Source organism: Neofelis nebulosa, chromosome 7, assembly GCF_028018385.1.
Source record: "Neofelis nebulosa isolate mNeoNeb1 chromosome 7, mNeoNeb1.pri, whole genome shotgun sequence".
In the NCBI taxonomy this organism is placed as follows: domain Eukaryota; kingdom Metazoa; phylum Chordata; class Mammalia; order Carnivora; family Felidae; genus Neofelis; species Neofelis nebulosa.
The window spans coordinates 13550234-13574623 of NC_080788.1; the positions used below are offsets into that span (position 1 = coordinate 13550234).

Here is a 24390-nt window from a genome sequence, read left to right on the forward strand (position 1 = left end):
ATACATAATTTAAAGCATCAATCAACCTGCCCGGCCCCTCCCTGTAAGGTTAAAAAATACCATTCCCCACTTTCTTAGTGATGTCCCGTATTTAACATACACAAATCCTTCACTTTTAGAGATCCTGGGATGTTGAGAAATATGAAATGATTTCACATTGAACTCAAAAACAGCAGCAGTAACAGAATGGACCCTTTCAACCCACACGCGCACATGTGCTTAAACATATGCACACACACACGCGCACACACACACACACACACACACACAGACTAAGAAGCAAAGGTATTCGGGGAATACAAAGTTTCCCCAGGGAAGATTTTGTGAGAACGGTTTAGCTAGCATTTCATAAGAGATCCTGAGGATTGCTTCTGTCCATGATCCATTCCGTGGCCTGAAGAACGTTCCGACTGAATTTACTTTGCTACGCACAACCACTATCATGTGGAATTTTGTTTCAAATAGGGCTATTAAAATAGTGCTGGTCCATATCTTTTTGATGCTTCTGATATTTATGTGTTCACTGTGTCTAAAAGATTTACTTCTTCTTTAAGTTCTATCATCAGTTTATTTACAACTAGATGCACCTGCATTTGATCAAACATTTGGTGGTGGTTTCATATCCACCAGAAGTCAGTTGTATGTGCAAAACAGACATTCCTGCGTGTTTGGTAGGTGTTCTTGCACTTACAGCTCAAGGTTAACAGTATTTCTCTAAAGCCGAAAAAAATCCAGTTATAATAACCATTTTGTCTGGAGGAGAAGATATTTTTTGACATTTTAAATGTATACATCCATACATATGCTCAAGATGTACATAAATATATTGTATAAAATGCTGAAGATATTTGACAGTTTATTGTTTTATTAACATTTATAAGATGATTTCCCAAATCTCCGTTTTCACAGAGGACTACATAGTATACCTTCAAAAATATTTTAAGGGTTTTTTTTTTCCAGCACTTTTTCATAAGAACAATCCATCAGTTGCCCATTGTGATTATAATTTTTACAACATAATTGTACCTTCTATTGACAACTTCTCAGGCATTAACTAATTATGCCATTTAATAAAATTATAGTAATTGCATTAAAAGATTATCTGTTGAAAATTTAAAAGGACACTCTTCACTATTCTCGCGTATTTTCATGTTTATATTTTCAACTCTACAACTGAATTGCACTTTCAGACAGAATCATAGCTATGTGGACTGAAATCAGGTGGCATTTTGGAGCGTCCCAATTTTGACTAGTAAGCGTTATATCTAATTTTTTTTCTTTTCAGATCATCTTCTTCTTCTTCTTCTTCTTCTTCTTCTTCTTCTTCTTCTTCTTCTTTTTAATTCCTGGAAGAGCATACATGGCCAGTCTTCACATGGCCCCATTCGATAGCAAGTGAATGGTTAACTCTCACTTTTGTATTATAGGTCCAGGCTCTGTATGGGAATGCTTCTGTCGTTACCTACTGCTTCCCCTACACTTTCTATCGGGATGCGCTCAGACACACACGTTTTCTGCCTTCTGTGATTTTTCAGGCTGGGGGCCATGATCTTTGGCAGATTCCAGTGAATTCAGGCTAGTTCTAGGTCTCTCTACTGTCCAGAGATACCCATACTGTTCATTTAAACTTGGTCCCGAGCGTAGGGTCTTAAATCTTTGCGAAAGAAAAGCCTCTAGAGACGATGTCACTCCTTGACCCAGCCAATGCCTTCTTCAGGCTTGCCCCCTTTCATTCCCTTCCTCGCTTTCCACAATCATTGCATGCATGTCCCGCGTCCCATGTACGGTTAGATGTTGGGATACAAACATGAAACTGTCATGCTAAGTCCTTACTGGTCTCTTATCCAGCACCCCCCTCTCTTTCCCCATCTGCCTCCATTCACCCCTCTCTCTTCCTCTTTCTCATCCATCTGCCCCTCCTTCCAGCTTCTCCCCAGCACCTCTCCCCATTTCTCTTGCCACCCGCCTGCTTCTCTCCCCTACCCTCTTACATCTGAAACCGCAGAGGTGCCACCCAATGATTAAAGCACTCCGTAAGAAAAATCAAATTTGGGGGCGCCTGGGTGGCGCAGTCGGTTAAGCGTCCGACTTCAGCCAGGTCACGATCTCGCGGTCCGTGAGTTCGAGCCCCGCGTCAGGCTCTGGGCTGATGGCTCGGAGCCTGGAGCCTGTTTCCGATTCTGTGTCTCCCTCTCTCTCAGACCCTCCCCCGTTCATGCTCTGTCTCTCTCTGTCTCAAAAATAAATAAACGTTAAAAAAAAATTAAAAAAAAAAAAGAAAAATCAAATTTGTCTTTTGGAGATCAACTTAGATAATATTCGTGAGGATAATTTAAAAATATTAAATGGGCTACACATGTGGGTAGGGATTATTATCTGATATAACGATCGGTAGGCACGGTGTTGTTCTAACTCAGAGGCCTCTCTAAAGCAGGCACACGCACACGCGTAGGCACATAGTTGCTGCTTCCTTGCAAAGGATGTTATGTGAGGACTTGTGGAGGACCTGTTCCAGGACAGGGCAGAAGTGCAAATCATAGTATTATATGCCATACAATTAGCGTTCAAGAGTCACCTCTTTTTAGCGCTGATTCAAGTGCTTGGAACCACCAAATGCAAAGCATGTGGTTCTATCTTTAAAGCTATAGAGTACTAAAAAAAAAAAAAAAAAAGCTATGAGCTGTGAGAATATTTTTCATGTTTGACCTAACCTAATTAATTCTTCACATCAAAGGTGAAGAAATTGTATTTCTATGCCCTAATAGTTCAGGTTAATGTCAAACACTAAAGGCACATTCAGTGTAACGTGGCTGTGTGATAGAAGGATCGTATTAGGACCCCGGGAGCTCCAGAACGAAAAAGGCCCTGTGTACCTGTTAGGTACACAGTAGGCTTCTAATGAGTGCTTCTTGGAAGGGTGCTAGAATCAGTGAAGGCCATCTTTTACCAGATAATGCTTTCTTTTATTATTTACTTATTTTTAGTTAACGTTTATTTATTTTTGAGACAGAGACAGAGCATGAACGGGGGAGGGGCAGAGAGAGAGGGAGACATAGAATCAGAAGCAGGCTCCAGGCTCTGAGCCATCAGCCCAGAGCCCGACGCGGGGCTCGAACTCACGGACCGCGAGATCGTGACCTGAGCTGACGTCGGACACTTAACCGACTGAGCCACCCAGGCGCCCCGATAATGTTTTCTTTTTATTCTAACTTCTCCTCTGACTATAACAGCCTAGGTTATGTACCCATCAGAGGGTACAGTCCATAGACCGCCTTCATCATAACCTCGTTTAAGGTGCCTTTTCCTACCTTTTTCTCAAGGCTGCCTATCCAGAGTGGGTGCTAATCTACAGCAAAAGGGCCACAAGACAGCCAGCGGTAGGGGAATGAAAGGAACTAACAAGTCTCTAACCCGGGTCAATAGCCCCTGAATGTCCGGGGGATTTTATTTGTGATTCTTATAGAGATGAGTACTTCTCCATCTCTCCCTCTGTTTCTGTATGTGACGCCTGGATGATGCAAGCGTCTTGCACGACGCCAAAATGGAAAAGAATATCTAGAAATAGAAGCAGAGGAAGAAAGAGCACCAGAGTGTGTGAAAACAGTCCTAAGTGATTCCCTGCGTTGGTCTGGACCTGTTGAAGAGTGTTGCTCAGTCCTTGTATTTCTGGCTAATTTGATACAGTCTTTTTTTTTTTTTTTTTTCTTTTGTGGTCCGAGCTTCGTCGTTTGTTTCTAAGCTGTCATTTTTATTAGTCTCTCTGGCTGATCTTTGGGGCTCCCCATCAGGTGGCGTGTGTTCTCCGTTGTCTGGCTGGGCTTGGCAAGCCGATGGCCCTTTTATTGCCGTGTGCAATGCGGGCATGCCTGCCTTAGCCTGTAGCCTGTAATTAGACCCACCACGGGTGACAGTTACAGGAGAGCCTGGTAATCATTCTAGCTGCCTGATCTGATGTTTATGGAGAGAAACCTTCTTTGTGGTCTGGTTAGGGTTTACTCTGCTATATTGTACTTTTGCCCTTTGATTTATGATTTAGGAAGGCGTGTTTGGCTACCTCTTTTCCTCCCTTGGTGTTGTGTCGTTGGCTTTTTAGATCACAGCTCATTTTTTGGCGATTTTCAGCGGCCGATATTCCAGCCCTCACGTTCACTAAAAAAGATGCGAAGACAATTAAAATCCAGTTCAATCTTTTATCATCTAAGCCATATATCTGCACGGTGTTCATTGACTTCTAACGTCACTGGGATTTTTTTAGAGTTCGACGCCGTATCTTTTTCGTTGGCCCTTTACTTTTTTATTTCTGAGCAGGCTTTTAAAAATTTTTGCTTTAAGTCATTGAAGAGGCTTGATTCAAAATCAAAGAAGTGCTTCAACTTGTCAAAAAAAACAGGGAGTGGGGAGAAGAAAGAAATACACTTCTTTAGCTCACTTGGTGTTGAAAACAAGACCCTCGTGGCTTCCGTTCGAACTCTGGAGAAGCATGGAGCTATAGAATGTTAAATCAGAGGACCTTTCACACATTCGTCCGCATGAGAAGAAACTGAAGCCTTCGGGAAAGGGATTTTTCCCAAGGCCTCCTGGCTTGTGAGAGCACAGGATGCTTAGCCCCTGTACCGCCTGTGTGATACGTGATGTGTGCTGTCATAAACTTTGCAGTTACGGTTTTAGCTCATGAATATGAACTACATCTACACGGTAGCTGAGAATTATGTTATTGAAAATGAAAGTAGCCTTTTCCCCATGTCTTACATTTGAGAAATATTCTATAAGTCCGCAGACCTGCTTCTCAGAAGGGTAATATGCCCCGGAGGAACAAAAATCTGTATCATTACTCTGTGTGCATCTGGGTACCCCGTTGCTTTCAGGTGATGGGGCTTTCTAATCCAGACTTTAGGGTGACAGTGACAAAGATTACATGATGATCGTGATGGTGGTGATAATCTGTGCTTTCGTGTGTTTTAAGTTTTGACCTCTGCTCTTAAAACCTGTTCTTTATTGGGCTACAGTAAAATGCGTAGTCTCACCTTTGTCTTTTGTTTAAAAGCAACAGAACACTAAGTATGAATTTGCTAATATATTTTTTTCCCTCTGGAAGAAGTCAGGCATGTGCAATTAAAAACTTTTTTGGAAACTATTCGCTAGCAAAAACTGCCTTCCTTGGGAACCATTGAAGTCCTCACAATTTTTGTAAGGAAATTTCCATGGGCTAACTTTCCATCAGAAGTTGCAAAATTAGAAAATGTGATGTGTGTTTTGCTGTTAAAAAAAAAAATGGCTGCCTGTGGCCACAGTTACCTACACCTCTTTCATAAATTTAATTTTGCATTTCATTGGTGATTTTTATGTATTTAGTAATGTGTATTTTTTCAGAAGATAGATAATCGATATCCCCAAAATTTGGCCCACCCCAATACGCACATACAGACACAAAGGAGAGGACGAGGAGGAAGAAGAAGAGAAGAAAGGAAAAGAAAAAAAAAAAAAAAGAATGGCAAATAGCCTATTGCTTGAGTTTACTTAAAGATAATCCTGCAGGTGGCGATAGAAACTCATAAATGATAAAAGTCCAAGGTAAATTTCTGTGGATTGCTTCTTGGGGATTTTAATTTCAGCAATTTATTTTTAATTTAATACAATCATCTACAAGCAGAAATCATTATGTGAGTTTAAGGAAAAAACTTGGAGTGTTGTATAATCTCTGAGTTTATAATCACTTACTCAGATATTCTATGGCGTTCATCTTTAGGCACAAGGGATGAGATCTGGATTATTGTCAAGTTGGTATAGATTTCATACACAACCATTTAAAGCCCATTTTTTCCACTCTTAATTTTAGTTTTCTTAACCAAAATTTTATGCCTATGCCATTGGTCAGGTTTATAAAGTCCTTTGCTATTGAGTACGAAGTTGCTTAGGTGCAGTACTTGCTTGCTGTGTGTGTGTGCATGCGTGCGTATGGGTGTGTTTACGTGTGTGTACACAGACCTTCACATCAGAGTATTAAATCCAGTTTTTTCAGGAGGGCATTTTCTTCCTTAGCTAATTGTTCATGGTTAGTTTTAATCTGAGTAGGATCACGAATTGCTTGAAAGCTATTTTACCCGTGGATTAAAAACATAACATAAGCACTTTCTTTAAAACATTAGAAGAGGCATAGTGGATATGGTAACATTCTTTCCATTTATTTTCATGATTTCATTTTGGACCTTAGGCATTGTCAAAGTAAAGTGAAAGCATTCAGTCGATCTTTCTTCACTGCTTGTTAAGGTTTGAAAGTTCTTAAATTGCTTTTTGTCAGTATATGTTTTCATTTGCCATTTTTTTCCCTTAGATTTGGGTTTGAAGATGCTAACTCGGAAACGATTTGCTTAAACATAAAGCTAATAAGCAGCTCTCCTTTTTTCTTGCAGTCTCATTCAAAAATCCTTTGCAGTACACATTTCTTGATTCTGAGAAAATGTAATTATTTTGGTTTAAATGCTTTAGACTTTAGATCTTGAGTGTCTTGAACGGACAGCTGTGATGGTCTTGAGCAAATTATGTGAATTTTGGCCTTTGTCTCTCTTCTGAACATTTCACTAGGTCTTGTGATAAAGTTCAGAACAATAAGGTCTTGTATACCATAAGCTCGGATACAGAATTTCCTATAATGGAAGAGGGAGGAAAAGAAAAAAAAAGAGCAGAAAAGAAACCTTCTAGCCTTCTTACATTCTGTTTCAATTGCTATTCCAATTACTCATGAGGGAGAAAAGTGGAAAGTAAGTCAGACTCTCAGAAAACCTATTTTGCTGTCTTCCTATAAAGAATATTCAGTTCTCTGCTCTGTTAGCAGCTGACCAAAATCTAATCCATTAAAAAATATATCGCAGTAAGCAGTTCTTGAAAATGTTTATAATAAATGGTAAAAGCCAAGCTTCCACTGTGAGATTAGCAGTTGGAACAGGATGTGTTCATCAGGAAATAGGTTATTGCCTGACCAGTGTGCCCTGTCTCGTAACCCGCAGGACAGATGAAGATTTAAAAGCTTGCAGTGCGAGGAGTTTGTTTGATTTCCCCTCTTTGCTTTCTTTTGCATATTCCAGCGAGGCTGATCACACAGGGCATTTTCCTCCATGAATCCATTATGAAGTTCATCTTGTTGACAAAAAAACATCAGATGTTTTAGAGGTTGCCCCCCCCCCGGCCCCCCTGCAGCCCATACTCATCGAATGACCTATGCATATTAACGCCACTCTTGTCTCCCCTTATCCGCAGTTTTGTTTTCCATGGTTTTAGTGGCTGGGTGTGAACCTCGGTCTAGGAGCAGATGATCTTCTCTGATGTTATGTCAGAAGGTCACCGTAGCCTAATACTCCGTCACCGCGCCCACGTCATTCACCGCCCTTCATCTCTCTGCATAGGCATTTTATTCTCTCACATCATCACAGGAAGAAGGGCATGTATAGTAAGATATTTTAAGGGAGAGAGACAGAGCGAGAGCATATACACATAACTTTCGTTATAGGATGTTGTAATTGTTCTGTTTTGTTATCATCCGTCTCTGTTGTGAATCTCTTACCGTGCCTAAATTTACACATTAAGTTTTATCCCAGATATGTAGTATAGGAAGAACAGTATATAAAAGGGCTCGGTACTATTTGTGGTTTCAGACAATCCACTGGGGGGGTCTTGGGAGGCACCCCCCGCAGGTAAAAAGGGCCTATTGTAATTCACTTTTACAGAACAGACTCTGTAGCTTTAAAAAATAATAAGAGAATCGTGAAAGACTCTTTTCCAGAAGTCTAGACTTACTCCCTCCCTCCCTCCCCCCCCCCCACTCTGCCCATCTTAAAGATACAGGAAATAGAGCAGAGGATTAAGGTGATTTTCCTGCTTTTGCTTGATTGCAGTCCAGTCTCAGACTTAGTGGGCAGTGGTGCTCATGAATAATGCCTTCTCTGTGGACGATACCTATAGTAACACACACGGAGTGACTAAAAGATCAAATATGCTGGCTAAAAAGCCTTAGGGAAGCATTATGTGTCTGAGGTCTGATCTATTGTCTAGGAGGTCGGAGAGTGTTAATGCACTCTGCAAAGATTACACTCCCACTCTAATTGCTACGGCACTTCCTTAAAGGATTTAGACAGTCAGGAAAGGTGACGCTCCTTGTCAGTTTTTGTCTTCTGCCTGCAGTTGAAGTCTATCTGTCTTTCCACTGAGACCACTAGATCAAGTAGCCCAGCCATCGGGAAAGGCGCACACTCTGAATGAAGAGGGAAAGCAACGAGAGGGGTTATTTACAGCTCCATTATGCCTTGCTCTTTAAATGCTTTGCATTCCATTTCTGGTGTTTACGTTGTGAAAATGACAGCGTATCCGTGTGCCTGGGGGGTGGGGCTGAAAAGAGTCTAAGGCTTCACCTTGATTTTTGATCAGATTTGTTTTCATAATCTTTTCTCCATGCCGTGAGGCCCAGTGTGGCATCTTGGATTTGGGTTATTTCGGTTCAAGACTCGGAGGACAGTGGACTTAAGCGTTTCCTCTGCGCCGTCCCTCCCCAACACACACACACACACACACACACACACACACACATACACCCATGCTGAAATGTTTATCCTGAATTAGGCATTTACAAGACTGACCCACCCGGAGGACCTGATAACTTTGTCCAGACCATCACTGTAAATTTCAAATGTTGTGCAAACACGTTCTTAAAAAGCTCCCTTCTGCCTTAGAGAATGCTTCTGAAATCCTGCGTGTCCAGGAGCTGACAGAGTAATGTTATCAGACCCTGTATCTCTTACGTTGCTTGGATTATAACTCAGTATTTTCTAAATGCCGCTGCAAAGCTTCAAGGAAGGTTTTCCAGTTCTTCTATGACAGGAGTTTAGGAAATATTGGGGATCTGTATGTTTGAGCCAGAATATTGAATCCTTAAATTCATAGTGTGCATTGCTGCAGGAGTGGGGAGGACATGCTTGCCTTTCGCCCTGAGCATTTTCTACCCGCTCTGCACGGTTGCATTGTTGCAAGGTAAGAATTCCTCTTAGATCAGTTCAAATCGCTAATATATGTGGCTTAGAGCCTGCAGTATAATATTTATGCAGCTTCCAAAAGAGACTTGGGAGGATTCCCTGTAATTCAAGATGGTAGTCTGAATGATGGGTGTAGGATTTTTTTTTTTTTTTAAGAAATCCTTGTTTGTCCTGTGGGATTTTCACACTTTTCGCCTGACGGCACTGTATTTTACTCATACTGTATAAAGCTGTCAGTGTGTTCGTTATATGTGTCTCCTGAACACTCTGAGCAGATGACAAGAACAATGGCTGGAGGGGAAGAAACACATTTGAATCAACATCTTCAGAGCAGAATTGCTGTAGCGTCTCCTGTTCCCGCTCCTACGCGGACTGTCCCTCACACTTTGCCTTGTTGCACGTTCCCTCGCGCTGTTGGTAGATTACACCGAATGTTTCATCTGTATATAAAAATTAAAAATTCAAACAAAAATCTGGCCCACATAAGAACAGGCCCTTTGGGCATATGGTTCATTATGCAATATTCGTTTAATTACTAAAACACTTGGGATGGCTTTCCTGCCCTTACTTTCAACTTGCAAAGTTGGATCTCTTCTGTTGCACAGAAAATGTAGCACAGAATTCTGAAGGAGCAGAAAAAGGAAAAGCAAAAAAAAAAAAAAAAAAAAAAAAAAAAAAAAAAAAAGAGCCTTTGAAGAAATTACTGGAATTCACCAAAAGGAAGTAGGATTCTCAGGATGAAGCCAGTGGAAATAAGGATTTTTCTCTCTTCCCCCCCCCCCCCCACCTCTCTCTTTGGTCTCTTTCTCCCTCCCATTAGGCCAGTTTTACTGTGGTTAGTTTATATAAATGCAAACAGGGTGGGAACACAAGACTCAGGATTCAGGTTTCAAGTACATTCCCTCTGTGGGACTCAAGTGTCTCCATGAAGCTGGCTAAGTTTTATTGGTTCGAAGGGGAGTACTCTGAAAGTGTGCCTTTAATTGATTTTTCAGGGCAAACAGGTGGTGATGGTTTAGACATGTCCTAGCCTCAGTGCCACTCCTAATTTGAGGCTGCACGTATAATAGCTTTATTAAAATATACAATCTCCTGGCTTTGCTTTTACCTGAACATCTGCCTCTTGGTCTTTAAAGGGCCTTTTAAAATATTTTCATTCTGTGCTTAAATGGATCACATCCTAGAAAGGCTGGAGGAAGTCTTTATTTTCTACTGATGGCATCAGACATTATTTTTGGTTTGAAATGAAAGACGTTACAATGCAGGCAGCATCTTTAAATAGGATCATTGTTGTTTTAGAAATTTTTGTGGTTGTCATTGTTGTGGGCACATTTGTTTACGTGATGTGACAGTGATTTGACCATTAAGAGGCCAAAAACTGATGTTTACGTGATGTTTACGTGATTTGAACATAAGAGGCCAAAAACTGAATTTGTCAATCCTGGGTTTTGATTTGAACTTTTATTTTTGGTGAGCAAAAGATTGAGTGAGCAGCTGTGTGTGAGTGTATATGAGTGCGTGTGTGTGTGTGTGTGTGTGTGTGTGTGTGTACACGTACTTAAATACCCCATCTTGGGTTTCTTCCTGGTTTATAGTGATGTCTCAGTGTTGTAGGAAAGCTCTTCAGATTCCGCCTGATCGAAATAAACGTGGGATTCCTAAAAGCATGTTTAAGGATCCAAACCTTGGCCTCATGTTTGTTTTTAGAGGCAAGTATGTGTGGCCTGCATATAAGCAGTTCTCTTTTTGATGAAGCAAATAGATAGTTTATCCAAGTAATGGGAGACCATCTAAGGCATGCTCGATAGGATTCCTAAAGGAATTGCTCTTTGCTGTAAATAGCATCTCTCTGTCATCACTATTGGAGGGTTCCTGAAGGAAAGCACCTTAGTCTGGTTTAAGCACATTGAATATGTACAGAGCTATTGCAGACTTCATGTGAACGGGTTGCAAGCCTACTTCTTTTAGTGCCAGAAATAAAGCTACAAGCAGAGTAACTTAATACAGTGAACTGTTTTACTTGATCACTGCACTAATGCTAATTAGATACACTTGCTTTATTACCCAGAGCGATTTCTTCTGTATTCATTCTGATCTAATCTTTCTGTGAACATGAAGGAGTCAGTCGCAAGTGTGAAGTTTAAGCTTTCAGTCGCCACCGTGGCCTGGTGTTCATGTGACCAAAGTCAGAGAACACTTTTCGAGAATGCTTTGTCCACGTGGAGTACAGTTCGAGCCCCAGTGGATTTCTACCACGGAGGGTGCCCACAGTGCCAACGGTTACACATCTGAAAGAAGTGGGATACTTATCTGTATTAATGGGATTTTTCCTTGACCCCTTCCAGATACCCAGGTTTATGGGGAATAAGTAAATGTGTGAGGATTTGTCCTCCCTTCCTTTAATCAGAGCAGAGAATTTGCCGATGGCTTTGAAAGATACATTTACCGAGATCACACGTTCTGTGGCTCCATTACCAGTTTCTGCGAAAACTCGTGATGAGACATTTATTATCTGGTTGTAGACCTGAAATGATAATCCTTCCGGGAGGTAAAAGCTGATAGTTGGAGCCCATTAGTTGCTTTCTTTCATTTAGGTCCGAGCGTTTCTATTTTGTGAACTAGTTGTTCTGCCTTTATGCGTAATGTGGGACTTTTATTTTGTTTTATTTATTTTTTTTGAGAGAGAGAGAGAGAATGAGCAGGGGAGGGGCAGAGAGAGAGGGAGAGAGAGAATCCCAAGCAGGCTCCTCCGTGCTGTCAGTACAGAACTCGACGAGGGGCTTGAGCTCACGAGCCCTGAGATCCTGACCTGAACTGAAATCAGGAGTTAGATGCTTAATCGACTGAGCCACCCAGGCACCTCAGATGGGGGCTTTTATTGGGCCATGGGTGATCGTTGGACTTTGTCCCATTTATATAATGTCACCAAGAAATGGAAAGTATACAGTGGCCAGTAGCCTGATACAAACATGAAAGTGATGGGATTTTAATAAACGCTTTGTACTTAAAGGAGGGAAAAGATCATGCATTTAGTGTTGAGCTTATATAAATACAAGTTAGAAGCATTCTTTTCTGTTTTTAGAAAGTCGCAAGGTATGCTCAGAAGGGGAAAATAAGTTAACAAAACCTGCATGTCTAGAGGAATACGGTGTAAAAGTCTCCAGCCTAGAGTTAATTTTAAGATTATATGGACTTATGTATAGACTTCTTTTAAATCCAAATGGAATTAGCTATATCTGTAGAAACATCCGCATTTTCCTTTCACACAGAAAAGTGTTCTTGTGAAATCGGAAGTTTGAAAATTACATAAATTGTTTACTCCAGCTGTCACGGAAGATACTAAAAGTAGGAAACACCTAATTCAGGTGTCCTTCTGCAAAAGTACTGGGAGAAGACTCCCCGCACAAAACCAGATCTAGCTGGCAGAGTTTTGTCCTTAAGGGACAAGGCAAGAGGCCCAGTTTGACTTTTTGCCCCCAGTGAACGGACCAGACGACTATGTCATGTAGAAACAGTCAAAGGCAATGCCAAATGAACACCAGAAATGGCATATTTTGATGCTCCAGAGAACAAATGGTTAATGAGTCTTGATTTCGTAAACTTTTCCTCTCTCTGTATATGGCATGATGTAGAGGTGCAGGTAAGTAGGAACTTTTTACTGGAGGACAAGGGAGAAAAGTGAGGGTCGGGCCAGCGAAGGGCATTTCAGTTTGGAGCCCAAGCCAAGTTGACGTTTGCCAAAGCCTTTCTTCCATGATGGGTGCCTCTGTTCCCTTTACCTCTTTCTAGGTGGAGACTGGACCAGGAGGAACACATCCCTTTCTAGACCCTGGTTCCTGCCAAAAGTGTAGAATTCACTTTCTGGCCAGTCTACACAGCCCTTCCCAGCTTCCCTAGAGACATCCTTTCACATGATACCACTTGACTAGTTTTCTGTTGCTTGTCTAACAGATTCCCATACATGAAGTGGCATTAGACAGCACAGATTTATTATCTTACAGTTCTGGAGGACAGGAGTCTACCCCAGATCTCACTGGATCTAAAATCAAGATGTTAGAAGGGCTGTGCTCTATTCTGGTGGCTCTAAGGGAGAATCTATTTGCTTTCCTTTTCCAACTTATAGAGGCTGTCCAAGTTCCCTGGCTCATGATCCCCTCTCCATCTTCGCATTCCAGCAAAGGCACGTTGTTGAGTCCTCACATGGCGTCACTCTGACCTTGCTGTGCTCTCACATCTTTTCCTTTCTTCTTCTGTCTCTGCCCTCCACCTTGAAGGACTAACCCTTGTGATTACATTCGACTCCACCAGGTAATCCATGATGAACTCCCAAAGTGAACGTTAGAGGATTAGCAGCCCTAACTCCATCTGTGACCTTAGTTTCCCCTTGAACTGTAACATATTCATTTTTCTGCCTACCCCAGCTAGGCCCTTCATCGCCTAATTGTGGCGTTTCGTTCATGTTGCATTCTGATGAATGAAGATTTATGAAACGCGCATTGGCCCCTTGCATAAGTTCATAGGAAGTAATTCAGTGAGGCCTTCATTTGGGGGGAGGGAAGAGGTCACGGACCGTGGACATTTCAGTCAAGAGTGGCTGGGAGAACTGCAATTACAAATATACCAAAGTCACATGTTATCGGCAACGTGGAAAGATTTCTGGTATTTGGTCAGCTCGGTGGGCTTCTCTCATGGCGGCTGGTATATGGAGGGCTTTATGCCTGGGAGGAAGCAGTGTGCCTGCTCACAGAGCGGATCTTGGGTGTGAGAACCCCAACAAGGAGAGGAATAGGTGGGGCTAGTTTCAGAGGCCAACCAAAAGGGGTGAGGAGACCAGGAGTGAGTCCAAGGGTTGTCCAGGACTCAGAAATAATTCCTGGTGAGTGGAGGAGTATATAACTGGGCATCAAATGTATGGTGTTTCCCCACGCAACTCCCCACGGTTCATCCAAATCCAAACCATGTTTAAAGAACCTAAAACAGCCTGTGTGCTCTTTAAAACACCCCTGAGCATCCCAGACAGAGGTGATCTTGTTCTTTCTGGGCTATTGCATTTCCTTCCTGAAGTTTTTTCTTCGGTTTCTCACTGCATTATTCCGTTCCCATGAGTAAGAGCGCTTTGCTGCCAAAATTATCTAGTTGAATATCTGATCCTGGTTTTTTTTTTTGGTGTGTGTTTCGTTTACAATCACATCTTCAACTTGTTACTGTGACCTGCGGGTCTTTCCACTAACTGACCCCCGATTAGCACTCCAACCTTCTCTCCAGTCTCGTTTCTCTATGATCCATCCCAATGAGTTGTCTTACCATCTTTAAAGATGTGAAGCCTTTATTGATTGATTGATTGATTGATTGATTTTTACCTCTGTTGTGTCTTTTGCTCACGCTATCCTTCTCTTACTAAAGAGAAAGTTAGTTGAAACAAAGCACTGCCACTCTCTAGCACTGGGCAAACACAAAGAAATAACTTACTAAATAGCTTATCTTTGAGCCAGTGAATGGCCCGCGTGCTTTTCTAGAGAAATAATTAGTGACATTGAGACCAACCAACCCTATCTTCCAAGTGGCTTTCTTCATGCTTTTATTACTGTCCCTTGACTTGGGTTCAGTCATTCATCCGCTTTAAGAATCATGGCAGTGATGATGCCTCCTCCCTTCTGTCATTGCATTGAGTCCTTCCAACAATGCTTGGGGAAGATATTACTGTTCTCATTTTACAGATGAAAAAAAGGCTATGTAGCATTTCCACGAGCTGCGAGTATCCGCTGCGAGGATAGAACCACGATTTAGAGCCAATCAAAATGAATACGTCCTAAGCACCATTAAATACATGCTTCATGTTAAAAAATGTAATTGCCTCACCACTGTTGGAGATGACACAACAGGAAAGCGTGTAGCATAGTAGTTAAGGGCACTCAGCTCCACAGTCAAACTCACTACAAATCAAATTGTTAATAATTTTATTTTCTCATTTAAAATGTTCTTTTGATGACTATGCAATCGTATATAATGATGTGCTCTGCTATTTTTATTTACAACCATATGTGAATAAGATACCATGAGAAACTCTAATTTCGGTGTGTGTGTGTGTGTGTGTGTGTGTGTGTGTGTGTGTGTGTGTATATGCATGCAGAGATAGTTTATACTGGTAGATGCTGGATGATGGAAACTGTCATTTTGTTCCTGTTTTCTTTTTTTCTTTTTTTTTTAAATAATAGCAAGTGCCCCGTACATACATAATAAACACTCCATGAAGGTTCGTTGAATGGATGTTTGAATTGATTAATCAGTTCCTCAGTTTTCATTGATTTGGAACCCATGGTATATTTGACTGCCTTGACTTTCTGGGCATTGATGTAGATGGAAATAAACCTCTAATCAGAACTTTCTCCTGCTCACCCTTTTCAAGCCACACACAAATGTTCACATGCTGGGGGGGTGCGGGGTATTGCAGCGGGGGAATATTTGTAATTCATGTATCTGGAGTATCTCAGGTTCTGTTCTCTTGAACTTGTATAAAGCCATAGTTTAGATTCTGATTTAGGGCTTCCTGGTCTACCCTCCAGACCACTACAAGCAGCCTTGTGTTGTGACATCATCCAACTGCAGTGTTGGGTAACAAGTTGTTGAAATGCAAAGGATACAGTTAGACTTTTAATGCTCATCTTGACTGTAGTTTCAGTTCAATAAATCTTTGAGTATCTATTACATACAAGACACTGTCCTATGTTTTATGTAATTTATGCAAATTATATATGCTTCAGGATTTCAAAGAGTAAAACTTGAACAAAATGACCATGATGCCAGGCAAATGTATTTTGAACCAGTTATAAGGTATCATGAAACACCAAGTAACATAATGGCTTATCCCAGTCAGGGGAACCAATGAGAAAGAAAAAAATAAAATTAAATTAAAAAAAGAACATTCCTAGAGGCACTTAGACTGAGAGGCACTGAGAAATAAAACATAGGCAGTTTTTAAGAAAGGTAAATTTTTGTGTGCCTAGAATTTAGAAAATATGGTAGGAGAGAGTCAGTAAAAACAGTAGATGTACGTTTGGGCCATATTTGGATTTGATCCCCTTGGATCTCATGTTAATAGTTGTAGACTCTGTCTCTAGAGAGCAGGCAGACACAAAAGGCTTTGAGCAGGAGTGCACCATGATGAGAACTAAGCTTTGGGTTATTACTTTGGCCTTGATGTGAAAAGTTAGGAAGTAGAGAAAAGCATTATGATAATACATGCATTTGAAGTTTATTAGAGTAATCTGGGCCAGAGATTGTAAACTTGCAAACAACAGGGGCCATATTTGGTTCAGTGTGTGTGTGTGTGTGTGTGTGTGTGTGTGTGTGTGTGTTTTAGTTATTTGGTTTCTGTCTTTTCTCCTTTTCTTCTTTATTTTTAAATAAATTTTGTAAATGTTTATTTTTGAGAGAGAGAGAGAGAGACAGAGCATGAGCAGGGGAGGAGCAGAGAGAGAGGGAGACACAGATCTGAAGCGGGCTCTGAGCTGTCAGCAGAGAGCCTGATGTGGGGGTTTAAACCACAAACCGTGAGATCATGACGTGAGCCTTAACTGGACGCTTAACCAACTGAGGCACCCAGGCACCCCTCTTTTCTTCTTTATTCCCCACCCTGGACTTCCTTACTTTCCAGATCAGTTCTTTGTCCGTATCATTTGTAAACCAATATATGGCTGCTTGGGAGCCCTCAATTGCATGGCCTTTGAAAGCATTCTTAAGTCAGTGCAAAATCATACCCATTGTGTCTAGTGGTATGTTACCTGCCATAAAAAAAAATTAATGTAAAATATAGTGTATATATAAGGGAGTTTATAAAACTATGCATATGTGTGTACAAGTTAAGGAATAACCATTAAGAAATACTTGTGTGCCTATCACCCAACTTGAAAATTAAAAATCCCCATTATTTTCGAAGCCCTTTTCCTTTTGCCTCTTTGTGATCGAATCCTTCTTCATTCCTCTTCCCCAGAAGTAATGGTGACACTGAATATTGTGTCATTCTCTCACTGTCCATTGTAGTTTCGCCAACTTTGTGTCTGTCTCTTAACAGAGTAATTCAATTTTGTCTGTTTTTTGGAGAGTGGATAAAAGCAATCACAATACTTTAATGCCTTACTCTGCGGGTTGCAAATTCACTCAAAATAGTATTTTTGACGTTCATCCGTGTGGCTTATCTTCATTCTGTACATTTAACTTTACAAGTAAATTATTTGATTTATCCATTCTACTTTAGATAGACATTGGATTGATTCCACGTTTGTTGTTTTGTTTTATTTTTTTAATTTTTGTTTTTGGCTGTTATGAAGAGTGTTCTTGATAATATTGATACGTGTTTCATCTGGGGGGCACGTGCAGTTTAGCGTCATGACTCCTAATGTGTGGTGCCGGGACATCAGCGTCAGCATCACCTAGGAACTTGGTAGAAATGTAATTTCCCCATCCCCACCCATTGCCTTCAGTTGATGAGACCCAGCAATCTTGTTTAAAGCAGCCAGCCCCCTGGTATTTCTGATGCACACCAAAGTTTGAAACCCATTCCCCCCAAATTTATACCTAGGACTAGAGTTACTTGGTTATCTGATCATTCTCTTTAGTTAATGCCAACCATTTCCCAAGTGACTGAGCCATCAGGCATCAAATGAAAGTTAATCATTGCTCTGTGTCTTGGAAAACTCTTGGGATTAGCTGGCTTTTTCAATTTTGTCCATCTGACATGTGAAGCGGTACCTTGGAGTGGTTTGAATTTGCACTTGCCTCATTACAGATGAGATTCAATGCGTGGGGGCCTTTACGTGCCTCTTTGTTCTTCTTTATGTAACCCCTACCTTTTTATTGAAAAAAAAATTCTTGCTTTTCATGTCAGATGTATCAATAATTTTTCCTGTGGTCTGTGCATTTTGTGTCATTGTTGAGGAACCATTCCCGGGCCCACGGTCATAAAGATATCCTTTACATTTTCTGTGGCTTTGCTTTTTATACTAAAAATTTAAAGCTCCTTTTGATTTGATTTCATCATTGTGCTCTGGCTCTCCAGGTAATCGGTCTCGTACCAGTTCTTGAATCTTCTACTCTTTCCCAGGGGCCTGCAGTTTTCACAAGGTCACGGATCAAGTTGTGCTGTCCCATTGGTCTCTTGTCTACACCTCTATCAATGTTATACCAATATTTGGCTTTAGCGTGGTTCCAATTTGTTTTACCTTTTCAGGAATGACTTGGCTGTTCTTGGCTTTTTGCTTTTCCACGTCAGAGTTGGAATTGGTGTGTTGTATTCCACAAAACCAGGGCAAGACAAAACCAATATTGAAAATGAGGCAGACTCAGAATTAGTGAGTGAACTGTCAAAATCGAGACATTGAAAAATTACAGCAAAACGAAGCCAAATGAATTGGAAATATAAATAAGAGCAAAATCAATGCAGTAGTGTACGTGTGTAAAATAGAACGGAAAATAAAGTGGAAAGTGGTCTCTTCGAAAAACTAGTAAGATTGACTATTCTCTTCTGAGAGTTTTCAGTGGACAGGGTAAAGGCACGCGTATCAGGTATTAAAAGGGGAAATTACCCAGATAAGGCGGAGATTGAACATAAAAGGATATTATGAAAGCTTATGCTTAAAATGTTAAAAAATGTATGAAATAGGTAAAACTTGTAGAAAGGTGTCTCAAAGTGACTGAAACAGTATGGGAAATTTAATGGCCCTAAACCCATTATATAATTGAATCGGTAACTTAGTATCTGTCCAGAAAATAAAACATAAGGCCCAGATAACGTTAGAAGTAAATTTTACCAAATATTCAAGGAACATATAAAACAAATCTTATATAAAGTCTTTCCAATTATCTTCTGGCTATTATCGTCTTCTTCTTCTTCTTTTTTTTTCTTTTTAAGTCAGTTGTCAGTTTAATTTTTATTCATGGAGAGGAAATACTTTTCTTCTTCTTTTTTCCTTTTTCTCTCCCCAGTGTCTGCCTTCCGACCTTTATTTTGGTCATTAGTTATGTGCCTGCACGTGGTTTTCTTTCTTTTCATCGTATTTGAGTTTCTTTAAATCTGTAACTTCACATCTTTGGTAAATTGGGGGAAATTCTCATCCAGTATCATTTATAGCTTTTATATAGCATATATACGTATATATATACATATATATATAAATCATAACTGCTTTAAAATTCATATCTGGTGACTCTAACGTCGAAATCATCTGCTTGTTCTGGTAGTCTTTTTTTCTCTTGATTGTTGGTCATTCTTTTTTATCCTAACTGTGGCGAGTTATTTTTATTAAATGCTGGATAAGATTTATTAGAGTGTCATAGGGGATATGGACTGTGTTATCTTCCAGCAGAGAGGATATAGAGGAGGTGGGAAGAGTTGAACAAGTCCCTGTGATACAGTCAAGGCTGAAACGATCCAAGGAAGGATTTCAAACGTTTTGAGGATTTGGCTATTTCTAGTTTACCCCTGTACTTAGTGCATAGCCCTTCAGGTGTCTTAATAAAAGCATGACCCTTTTCTCTTGTCTCTCAAGTCTTAGCTGTCATAGTTTCTATGCACTCCAATTTTTAGCACCCTAGATTATTACATTAGAAACGAGCTCTATGCTGCTAATCTGTGCCCCATCACCATTTCGTCGCACATAGTGAATTGGTCCTAAATTGCGAATTGGCAAAAGAAAACAAAAAAAAAAATCCCTGAAGGAGGTAAAGGGGAGCAACCTAAGCTTCGCCTCATTGCATCTGTCTTCGATTCTTTTTTCTATAAGTTTTAAAATTTATTTTGAGAGGGAGGGGAGGGCAGAAAGAGAGGGTGAGAGGATTCCAAGCAGGCTCCTTGCTGTCAGCACAAAGCCCGACACAGGGCTCGATCCCATGAACCGTGAGATCACCACCTGAGCCTGAATGAAGAGTCGGATGCTCCACCGACTGAGCCACGCAGGCGTTTTGTTTGCTTTTGTGTGGGTTTTGTTTCCTGTAGGAAGATTGAGGTGCAAAGCTTCAGCTTCATACCGCAAAGTTCAAGTTTATGTTTCTACTTCACACACCGGCTTAACACAAGAGTGTCTTAGAGTTCCTTGAATCAAACCGTACCTCTCCCAATTCACGGGTTCTACTGACCCCTATTTTAGTTCTAGATTGCCTCGTTACGCACAAATTAGCGTGTTTTTTTGTAAGTCCACGTCTATGGAGGTTCGTGTACACATTGTCATTGCTCTGAGCACATACATGCTTGCATTCAGCCTTTAGACCAGGGACAATTTTCCGTCTCTTTGAAATCTTCTTATGCGTACTTTCATGAAGGTCTTTTGGTGATAAGAACTGATGGCTTTTGTGTTTCCGAAGTGTCTTTGTTTTACTCTTAAGGCAATTTGTTAGATTCAGTATTCTAAATGGAAAGGTGGAGATTGTATATATTCCATTTTCTTGCTTTTCTTGTTGCACTGAGAGGTGAAGTTACTCAAATTGCTTTTTTCTTTACAACTGAGCCATCTTTTTTCTTTAGCTGCTTTTAAGTGTTTCTTTTTTGTTCCCAGGTGTTTTTTTTTTTTTTCTTCTTCAGTTCTATGGCATTTTGTACGTATGTATTTATTTACTCGGGGGTAAATAAATTTATTCACTCAGGGGTGGGGGGGAAGAGTGAGCAGGAGAGAGGAAGAGAGCGAGGGAGAGAGAAAACCTTAAGCCAGACTTGGAGCCTAACACAGAGCTCCTATCTCCTGACTGTGAGATCATGACCCGAGCCAAAATCAAGAGGCGGATGCTTAACCAACTGAGCCACCCAGATACCCTCTAGTATGGCGTTTTTTTTTTTTTTTTTAATTTTTTTTTTAACGTTTTTTAAATTTATTTTTGAGACAGAGAGAGACAGAGCATGAACGGGGGAGGGTCAGAGAGAGAGGGAGACACAGAATCCGAAACAGGCTCCAGGCTCTGAGCCGTCAGCGCAGAGCCCGACGTGGGGCTCGAACCCACAGACAGTGAGATCGTGACCTGAGCCGAAGTCGGATGCTCAACCGACTGAGCCACCCAGGCGCCCCTAGTATGGCGTTTTTAGGCCTAAATTCCTTATTTATCCTGGTAAGGATTTTTTTTTTTTTTTTTTTTTACTTCCTATATGGGTGTCTTTCAACCATTTTGGAAAACTCTCATTTTATCTTCATATATGACCTCTTCCTCTTTCTTTCATTAATCCCCTGCCCCCACCCTGACCGTCTTCTCATCTCTATCATCCGTGTGTCTTCACTTCTCTTGGATATCCGTATCTTTGCCTCTCTCGTCTACATCCTGAAGTAATTTCCTTGCAGTCCTTTCTCTGCTCACCGATTTTCTCTGCAGCTGCTTCTCGTCTGTGAATCACTATACCCCTCGCGTTGAAGTTGCATCCTTATTGCTTTCTGTTGCTCCTCACCAATCATCCAGCTCAGGCTCCAGGGTCCACCTTTGAAATAATTTCCTTTCCTTCTCTACCTTCATTGTACTCAGTGCAACACCTTTAGGTGAGCACGGCTATGGGGAGGCGCGTTTAGGGCCTCTTGACGCATGTATTGCATTTCTGTAATCCACCCTTCTTTCCCCTCTTCTAGATGCTAGCACCGTCCTGAAGCTCTAATACGTCCTCTGCGTCCTCTCTCAGATCATGACTGTGGTTGGCACAGGTGCCCTTCCGCTCACAGCCCCCCAACGGCTCAGCTTCTCCCTTCGAATAGACATCAGAGACCTTACAGCTGTGGTCCCAGCCCCTCAGGACTGACTGCCGTGCCTCTCCCGGTTCTTCACTTCTTTTCTAGAGGTCTTACTCATGCTGCTTCAGCCGCAGAGGCTCTGCCTATTCCTTGCACGTACCCGTTGTGCTCCCACTTTTGGACCTTTGGATCCACTCTTCCTTCTGACCAGAAACCCTGCTCACCCGGATTTCCATACTTCCTCCAAGGGCTCTGCTCATATGTTGCCCTCTTGGCAAGGCCTTCCCTGGCCACCCCCACTTATAACTGCACCCCCAGCCCTGTTGCCTGGTATTCCCGTCTTTTCATTCCTGTTCGTTGTGTTGTGGTTTTTTTTCCCCCGACATAGCAGTTTTTATCGATATTTAATATATACTTGGCTGATTTTATCTGTCTCATCCTTCACCCCCAAATACAATGTGAGTTCTGTCGAGGCTGTTTTGTTATTGCTGGTGTTATTGTTAGGAGCGGTGGTTGGTTTGCTGGTGTCCTTCACTCTTGCTTCAAAGTCAGCATGGTTTGGCTCTTTTCCGGCTGGAACCGTAGAGGGTGAGGAAGAAAAGTAAAAGAAGGCTCCCGCTGTGCCAGAAACCCGTAAGGAAAAGCAAAAGTATTTTGCAGAGTTGAAGGTCAAGCATCTGGGGAAGAAGTTTTCCCAAAAGGTGCTTCAAAAGGGAAGGAAGAAGCTTACTCACGAAAAAGCTAAGCATCACTTACCTAAGTAGTATAGGCAGAGATACAGCACTGAGATTTGCATAGCTAGTATGGCAAGAAGACCTGGAAACTTCCGCGTACCTGTAGAACCCAAATTGGCATTTGTCATCAGGATCAGAGGTGTGTCGATGGCGTGATCCCAAAGGTTCAAGGACCGTGGGACCATGTATACCATGGGGGTACCCAAACCTGCAGTCGGTGGACGAATTGACCTACAAGCGTGTTAATGGCAAAACCCACAAGAAGCAAATTGCCCGGACAGGTAACACATTGATTGCTTGATCTCTTGGTAAATATGGCAGCATCTACACGGAGGATCTGATTCACAAGCTCTGTACTGTTGGAGAAATGTTTCCAAGGAGCAAACAACTTCTGATGGCCCTTGAAATTATCTTCTCCATGAGGGAGCAGGAAGAAAAAGAGCTCACCCATTTTGTCGAAGGTGGAGATGGTGGCAACAGGGAAGACGAGATCAACAGGCTTATTAGAAGGATGAACCAGGGGCGCCTGGGTGGCGCCGTCGGTGAAGCGTCCGACTTCAGCCGGGTCACGATCTCGCGGTCCGTGAGTTCGAGCCCCGCGTCGGGCTCCGGGCTGATGGCTCGGAGCCTGGAGCCTGCTTCCGATTCTGTGTCTCCCTCTCTCTCTGCCCCTCCCCCGTTCATGCTCTGTCTCTCTCTGTCCCAAAAATAAATAAAAAAAAAAAAAACGTTGAAAAAAAAAAAAGAAGGATGAACCAAGGTATCTCCCCCGATTAGTTGGGTGATCTGGTCAGTTAATACACGCCTACTTTCACACTGAAAAAAAATTAAAATAAATCAACAGAGTTCGCAGTAAGTGTTCAACAAGTGTTTCATGAAGGGACAGCGAGCAATGAGTTTATACATGAAGTAAAGCAGTGACAGGAAACGGGGTTAAGATATGGTGCTCTGGGATGGGTTGAGGAGGAAACACTTCAGAGGTGAGGAAATGCTCAAGGAGTAGCTCTCAAAATGAGAGCTTTGGAGCTTTTTCTCAAAAGCAAAATCCCGAACGCCATTTCACGTGTTGGGGTCTGCAAATAATGTACTGTGATTGGGAATCTAGAAATTGTGGTGGATATTGGCTTAGGGTTGACAGTCCAGTAGGAGCCAGTTAAAGGAAGTTCTTAAACCTTAAATTACGATGTCTAAGTGTCATCACGTAGGCCAGGAAGCTATAACCAATTTTCATCAGGTTCATGGGCACGAGAAGACCTGGAGGTGTTTGTCGGTGTATACTATTGTTTTGCTTTATGATAGTGGGACACTTTTTTTCTCTTTTAACCACAATAAAGGCATTTGCACTTTCTCGAGAAGGAGTTGCTTACTGATTTGTTTAGAGCAGTGAATGTATACTTGGTCAAATTAAAAACAGATTCTTGTATTATTTCCCTTTTGTTTAACCTTGGAGTTCTTTGGAAGAGAAGTAGCATAGCTTTGTTTCATCTTTACCCAGTACCTTTATTCTAAAGTAACGTGAATGAGAATCTCTTCCCCTGAGTATGCCCTGTGCTTACAGGATGGTTATTCATGAAGACTGTATGATTATTTCAGGAGACACTGGTTTTCCATGTCTAGATATGTGTATTGTAACCTATGAACCGATTCTCACAATATTGGGGAAGACATGCATGTGCATTTAAAAAAAAATTTTCTAATTGTTTTTGGTCGTAAGGCAAGGACCACTCCAGTGGTTTTCGCCGGAAGCTAATCCCCTCTTCGGTATTTTGCAGATAAAACACCTTCCAACTCCCTTGAGTACTCAGTCAAAGTTATTGAACTTTGAAACAGTAGTACCTTAGCCAAAAGGAATCAACTTGCCCTTCCTTCATGCATCTTGGGATATTGCTTCTCAACATGACTTTAACTGAGTGGTCTAGTACGTTCATAGTTTGGGATAAA

At 41.4% G+C, this 24390-nt stretch overlaps 1 protein-coding gene and 1 pseudogene across 6 annotated transcripts in view; both read left to right on the top strand.

Annotated features, from left to right (window-relative positions):
* Positions 1-24390, top strand: part of MCTP2 (multiple C2 and transmembrane domain containing 2) — a 242443-nt gene that overhangs the window by 174816 nt on the left and 43237 nt on the right. The gene's annotated exons all lie outside the window — the stretch shown is intronic.
* On the top strand, positions 19207-24274 carry LOC131515842 (large ribosomal subunit protein uL30-like; annotated as a pseudogene).